The sequence below is a fragment of the Neopelma chrysocephalum genome, unplaced genomic scaffold (genome assembly GCF_003984885.1).
Source record: "Neopelma chrysocephalum unplaced genomic scaffold, ASM398488v2 Primary Assembly neopelma1_44, whole genome shotgun sequence".
NCBI lineage: Eukaryota > Metazoa > Chordata > Aves > Passeriformes > Pipridae > Neopelma > Neopelma chrysocephalum.
The window spans coordinates 10,080,335-10,088,143 of NW_020897703.1; positions in this window are offsets into that span (position 1 = coordinate 10,080,335).

Here is a 7,809-nt window from a genome sequence, read left to right on the forward strand (position 1 = left end):
CTTTTTCTAATAAACTGAGTTTCTTTCCTGCCTTTGTCTGTACAGAAGCATCAGCTTTACAGCTCTTGGTGTTGGTCATGAGCAGAAGAGACATGTACATTGTCTTTGCTGTGCACACCATAACTCTTCATGGACAGGTTTTCCTTTTGGGGCTCTGCACTGTGCATTGCTCATAGGTGGTAAAATCAGATGCAAGCCTTCCAAGAACAAAAAATGAGATATTCAAAATGACCCTAAAATTTTCAGTTCAAACCAGCTAAATACGAACATTGCAAACAGGGTGACTCCCACTGAACTGCTGGAAACACAGTCTGCTATTTATATACAGAAAATGCAAAGAATTTAAAGTCTGCAAGGGTGGGAGAACATGGAGCAGATCACATCTGCCTCATGAGTACTAAGTGCTGCCACAGGCAAGACAAGAAGAATAATAGAAAGTCTTGTCAAGCAGTGACTGAGTCAGTGGGACATTCAGTGAGAGCTGATGGCCTGATAATAGCCTAACCCAAATTTCCATCACCTGTTCTCATCCACAGAACATCAGGCTTGGACTTGTTAATGTACTAACTATATATGTGGATACATAAAGCTTAGATAAATAAAAAAATAAACTATTTTTATTTATACAATCTCTTTAGCTAAGATAATAATTTCTTAGCAGTATAGTTTTAATCAGAATCAGTTTAAAGTAACTTTATCAGAGCACATAAGAACTGATACTGTCTATTCCTGTCTTCCTCCGAAACTCACAGCTCTACAGACTTTCAAGTAACATACAAACATTTACTGTTAGGTCCTATCCACTACCATCAGTAGAATACACACATCCAAAACATAGGAAATGAGTTAGATTAATGGAACATAATCTGATTAGATGGTCAAAAGATCCATGTGTAATATAGACTATAGTTCAATAGTGCAGAAACCAAAATTCTTGTACTGGTTTTAGGAAGGTATTTCAGCAGGAAGATATGCTAGAAATTGCTTCCTTACCAAGAAGTCTAATACATTTTTCAATAAACAGAAGTGCAGGCAGTGTATATAGGTTTTAGAATTAAATTATATTGTGTTATTTCCACATTAAATCTTTAATGCAAAAATTGACTACACAACTGAATTAAACAATTACATAAAATTGAATTGTTACTGTAATTTTTTTTAAACAGAAGTTAAAATATAGAACACAGAGATGATGACAAAGGAATGAACTTTCATAGTTTCAGAGTCTGAGTTATAAAACTCCTGTGTGAACACACATCAGCAGTCTGAAAATGAAAAGTCATTAACTGGCTATAAAAGTTCAATATGCCAAATTCAGAACATGTTTTTAAAATTCTCATTTTTGATTTTGAGACTTTTCAGATGTGCCTTATTTCTTGCCTTCTCCTTCCCCTCTGAGGACATGCTAAACCTAAAGAAGTCACAGCAAACCTCAAGATTCTGCCTGCAGCATCTGAAAGGGAGGGACTGAGCCAGCTGGACGTGTATCGCTGGCACAGCTGGAGGACAATATCTGGGTTTTGTTGACCTGGAGAAAGTGGCTGAGGCACAATTGCTTGTTATTTCCTATACAGGTGTTGTGTGCATCAGGGAAGGGCTGCTCCACAAGTAGGACAAGCCAGGAGCCAAGGGCTACAGCAATTCACAGATTTCATAGCAAGCAGAACAGTTACTCACTCACTGAGGCAATTCTGGCTTTTCATCGTGCTGCTCTCTCATTGCTACCTTTTCATTACTTAACTGTTGTCCAGGCTTTCTCCTTTTATCCTGACAATGAAAGAAAAAAATGTTTCTGTGTATATTTACCCATCACTCAGCAAGCAACTATGCAGAATCACCTAATATACAAGCTATATCAAATTATCAAGTGATTTTCATTTTTTTTAATTGTCTTGTCTTCTATTTTTACAACTTTTATAACAATACTGTGCATTGTTATTTTACATCATGAATATGAAGGATTACCATCACATCTAAAATCACATATGAAAAATCAAATTAAATTTGCTTTATGTCAAATTACTGAGTTTCCTGAAAATCAAATCATGTATCATTTTTACATTATCATTTTAATTCAGAAGAAAGTGTTGCATTGGACTGAAACCATCTAACCAGCAACTATTCTTTTTTATGATGTCACCCAAGTTTCAGAATTCTAGGTTTGTTCCCTATTGAAAAAATCCTCCAAACCAAAATTTTCTAATAGTTTAGGTATGGTTTTTGATTTATGCTGCTAGTCATGACTTGAACTACTTCAGTTTCCAAATGGGGCTCTTGTTACTTCTCCCCAATTAGTATCTTCCTGTGGCCAGTTTCACTGAAACAGATTTACCTGTGGTATAACAGAATGAAAATGTTCTGACCAATGCTGTATTTCCAGTGTAAGCCATTTGCTCAGCAGTACACAAAATCCAAAGGCAGTACAAATGCTGCCCCTCAAGGCCAAGCAGAGCAGTACTTGTGAACATCGGTGACCGGATTGCATCAGCAAGGCTCTAAGTTGTCACCTTAAAAGAGACAGCAATCAGAGCAAACTGGTGCTGAGAAAATGCTCAGATTGGAGCTTCTTGGGCATCACTTGCCTTCTAAATAAAGGTCACCAAGGGCTTGCACATCACAGTTTTAGAGAAAGCAGAAGATACAGGGCATCTTTCCCTCTGTGAAGGTCATGGTCAGCATAAGTACCTGAAAGAGCTTCAAGATCATATCAATTCTTTTGGCAGAGGCAGGGCCATTTCCAGTCCTCTCCAAAGTGTTGCAGAAACTACCAGCAGCAGGAGCCTCTCCTGCTTCATACTCACCCCTGGCCCTGCAGGTGGCTCTGTGGCCATCCTCAGTCCTTTCCTTTCCAGGTCTCAAACACGCGGTGCTGTGGGCGAGTGGCAGCAGTACCTCACAGGCATCGCAGCACTAACCCAAATGGTGTGGGGGGATGCTCCTGCCTTTCCAGCTATTGCCTCCATCTGCTGAATGCTGAGACACCTCCACATTTCAGCAGAGATGATTTTTGTAGCTTTTCACTATAACAATGGGGGCTAGAAACATGCTTACTCACCTCAAAACCAACAGAAACAAACAAAAAAATAAAAATCCTCCAAGAATTAGGCCCACAAACCTCTGCCTGATTTGAGCTGTGCCACAGACATGTATTGCTCTGCAGCAGGCTAAAGACCATTCTGTCTTGGTACTAACAGGGATGTAGTCGTAATCGACCCACAGAAAACGGTTAGCTCTTGGGATTTCAAAAATATGGCCCTTGCCTTTATATTAGAATCATAAAAATCACTGAATCAGCCAACTGGATGCAGCATCATTCACCGACACTCTCTGGGCCCAGCCATCCAGCCAGCTTTTAACCCAGCAAAGAGTACACCTGTCCAAGCTGTGGGCTGCCGGCTTCTCCAGAATGCTGTGGGAGACAGTATCAAAGGCCAAAGGCTGACTACATCCACAGTCTTTCCCTCATCCATTAGGCAGGTCACCTGGTCCTAAAAAGAGATCATGTTGGTTAAGCAGAACCTACCTTTCCTAAATCCATGTGGGCTGGGCCTGATTCTCTGGTTGTACCATATGTGACATACGACTGCACTCAAGATGATCTGTACCATAACCTTCTCCACCACTGAGGTCAGGCTGACAGGCCCACAGTTCCCAGGATCCTCCTTCAGACCCCTCTTGTAGATGGGTGTCCCACTGGCCAGTCTCCAGCTGTCTGGGACTTTTCTGCTTAACCAGAACTGATGATAAATGATGGAGAGTGGTGAGTGGCTTGGTAAGCTCCTCTGCCAGCTCCCTCAGTACCCTCGGGTGAATCCCATCCAGTCCCATAAACTCGATTGCCTAAGTGGCTCAACAGGTCACTAAGTACTTTCTCCTGGATTGTAGTGGGTCTATTTTGCTCCCCATCCTTGTCTACCAGCTCAGGGGGCTGGTTCTCTGAGGATTACTGGTCTTTCTGTTAAAGACTGAGGGAAAGAAGCCATTAAGTACCTTAGCTTTTTCCTCCTCCTTGGTGAAAATGTTTCCCACTGAGTCCAATAAAGGATGGAGATTTCCCATTACTCTCCTTTCATTGTTAATGCATTTATAAAAACTTTTAACTATCTTTCACAGCAGTGGCCAGATTGAGTTCTAGCTGAGATTTTGCCTTCTAATTTTCTCTCCACATGACCTAATGACAGCCTTGTACTCTCCTTGAGTTGCCTGCTCCTTCTTCCAAAGGTTCTCTTTTTTCCTGAGTTCCAGCAAAAGTTCTCTGTTCAGCCAGATCTGTTTTCTTCCCTGCTGGCTTGTCTTTCTGCACATGAGGATGGCCTGCTCCTGCACCTTTAAGATTTCCTTTTTAAAGTATGTTCAGCCTTCCTGGACCCCTTTGTTATTAAGGACTGTTTCCCAAGGGACTATCTGAAGCAGTGTCCTGGACAGGGCGAAGTCCATCCCCTGGAAGTCCAAGGTAGAGGTTTTGTTAAATCCCCTCTGCCCCTCTTTACCAAGAATCAAAAATTCTATCATTTTGTGGTTGCTGTGCCCAAGACAGCCTTCAACCACCACATCTCTCATCAGCCCTTCTCTGTTTGTAAGCAGCAGGTCTAGTAGGTCACCCCCTCCGGTACGCTTACTTACCAGCTGTATCAGGAAGTTATCTTCCACACACTCCAGGAATCTCCTACATTGCCTCCTCTCCACTGTGTTGAGTTTCCAGCAGAGATCCAACAAGTTAAAGTCTCCCACAAGAACAAAGGCCACTAATCATGAAACATCAGCTGGTTGCTTATAGAATAATTCATCTGCCTCCTCATCCTGGTTGGGTGCTCTATAAGACTCCCCCCAGGATGTCTGCCTTGTTAGCCTTCTCTGATTCTTACCTGTAGGCACTTAACCTTATCATCACTAAGCTTGAACTCTCTCCCTAATGAACAGAGCCACTCTGCTGCCCCTCCTTCCTTGCCTGTCCCTTTTGAAGAGCTTTTATCTGTCCGCTTCAGCACTCCAGTCATCACCATGTGTTTGTGATGGTGACTAAGTCATAGCTTTCCTGCTGCACAATGGCTTCCAGCTCCTGTTGTCTGTTACCAACACTGTGTGCATTACTGCAGATGCACTTCAGCTGGGTTATCGATTTGACCCCCAACACTGGCATGCCAGCCCTAGGCTCATCTCTAGGGAGCCTGGTTTATCCCCCTCCCCTTTCAAACCTAGTTAAAAGCCTTCTCAAATCAGCCCTGCCAACTCATGGGCTAGAATCCTTTCTCTCCTTGCAGGTGAACCCCATCTGTGTCCAGCAGGTCTGGTGCCATATAAGCCACCTCGTGATTATAAAAGCCATAATTCCACCAATGCCACCTATCTTTAAGCCGCACGTTGATTAGGTGGGTTCTCCTGTTATTCCTACAGCCAACCAGCAATAACAAAGATCACTATCGTAGTGAGCTTTAGAAAAACATCCAAAATATCTCTGCAATTACTGTCGGCTTTATTCACAGCAAATTTGATTGACCAATATTTATCAGCCACTCATAAAGGTGTTTTAATCTGCATAGAATTCACATCAAATTCCAGGCTGGCAGAAAAAAAGGACAAGATTAATTTGCAAGGAAGGTAGCAGTTTGAATCATTAAACAAAAGAAAAACTCTCCTTGCTCAGAAAACCATTACAGCTGGATTGACATTACTAAAGGATAAGCCATCCTGGTTAGATGTGTGTCCAATAGGAATGATGGCTGCTCCTAAGGCACAAGCTGAATTGTCAGTAGACATTGATACCAGCTCAGCTTAACCTGTATGATAGAAATGCACTAAAATTATTTTTTTTTAAACAGAACTTTATAGATATTCCTCTATCTACATAAATGTCACTCAGAAAATATTAGCTGGAAGTGTCTTTAGGAATGGCAAAAATCTGTTACCCAGATTATGGAAAAATAGATGTTTTTATATTTATTAGTTTTAGTACAGTTTTTAAAAATGTAATTTTGAAATGCCTTTATGTTAAATTATGCCCAAACCTCAGAAATCTGCCTGGATGAAAATTTGGCACTATTTTTAATTTCTCTGGATATGTTAAACACTAGGCTTTGCACAGCTGAGATCAAAGGCTCTTACTTGCCTTTGAAGTGCCCCAGATACTCCGGGATGTTATCTGTAAGTGACTTTTCTTGGCAGAGCAGCAGGAAGTCAGGCTGCCACCTCCATAGAGGATCACAGAATCAGCCAAGTTGGAAGGGACCTCTGAGATCATCAAGTCCAACCCTTGATCCACTACCACCATGGTTACTAGACCATGGCACTAAGTGCCACATCCAGTCTCATCTTAAAAACATCCAGGGACAGAGAATCCACCACTTCCCTGGGCAGCCCATTCCAATGCCTGATTACTTTTTCCGTAAAGAATTTCTTCCTAATATCTAACCTAAACCTCCCCTGGCAGAGCTTAAGACCATGCCCTCTTGTCTTACTGATAGCTGCCTGGGAGAAGAGACCAACCCCCACCTGGCTACAAGCTCCTTTCAGGTAGTAGAGAGTGATGGTCTCCCCTGAGCCTCCTCTTCTCCAGGCTGAACAACCCCAGCTCCCTCAGCCTCTCCTCATAGGACTTGTGCTCCAGTCCCTTCACCAGCCTTTTTGATCTTCTCTGGACCTGCTCCAGCACCTCAATATCCTTCCTCAACTGAGGGGCCCAGAACTGGACACAGCACTTGAGGTGTGGCCTCACCAGCACTGAGTACAGGGGAAGAATCACTTCCCTGGACCTGTTGGCCACACTGCTCCTGATATAGGCCAGGATGCCCTTGGCCTTCTTGGCCACCTGGGCACATTGCTGGCTCATGTTCAGCTTCCTGTCGATCCAAACTCCCAGCTCCCTTTCTGCCTGGCTGCCCTACAGCCACTCTGTCCCCAGCCTGTTGCACTGCCACTGTTGTGGCCAAAGTGCAGGACCCAGCACTTGGCCTTGTTGAACCTCATCTCATTGGAATCAGCCCAACTCTCCAACCTGTCCAGGTCCCTCTGCAGAGCCCTGCTGCCTTCCAGCTGATCGACACTCCCTCCCAACTTAGTGTCATCTGCAAATTTCCTGATGGTGGACTCAACTCTCTCATCTAAATCATCAATAAAGATATTAAACAGAACTGGGCCCAACACTGATCCCTGGGGGACACCACTAGTGACCGGCCGCCAACTGGATGCAGCACCGTTCACCACCACTCTCTGGGCTTGGCCCTCCAGCCAGTTCCTAACCCAGCACAGAGTGCCCCTGTCCAAGCTGTGGGCTGCCAGCTTTTTCAGGCGTAAGCTGTGGGAGACAGTGTCAAAGGTTGCTGCTGGCAACCTCTGCTCGACTGCCACCAGGTCTTGAAATGCTTTCCTTCATCACTCTGTGAGCGCCACAGTTGCCACCTTTCCTGGAAAGCCGCTCTGAGTAGCACATGGGCACAGGACCTACATTAGCGGTTGAGTGTGCTAATTATCTGGCATGGGGACAAGGGGAGCATCTGCTGATGCAAGTATTTGAGCAGGTTTCGGGTTTGTGCATTAGCAAAGGAAGGTTGCAGGCACTTGGGTCTGGCTGGCTGATCTCTTGTGGCATTCTGGAATGGAATTATGTACTCATTCAAGCTGCCAAGCAAAGCAGGTATCTACTGTAGCTTACTACCTCATATACAGATTGCCATGTGTAAGTGCTGTCAGGGTTTATATTTCAATTTTTAAGCATGCAGAATAAGGTATTCAAGAGAGTTCTAGCTCGACTCACAGGGACAAACTCTGAGAGGTCAAGACTAACCAAATTCTTGGAGCCACAACAGAGGCCAA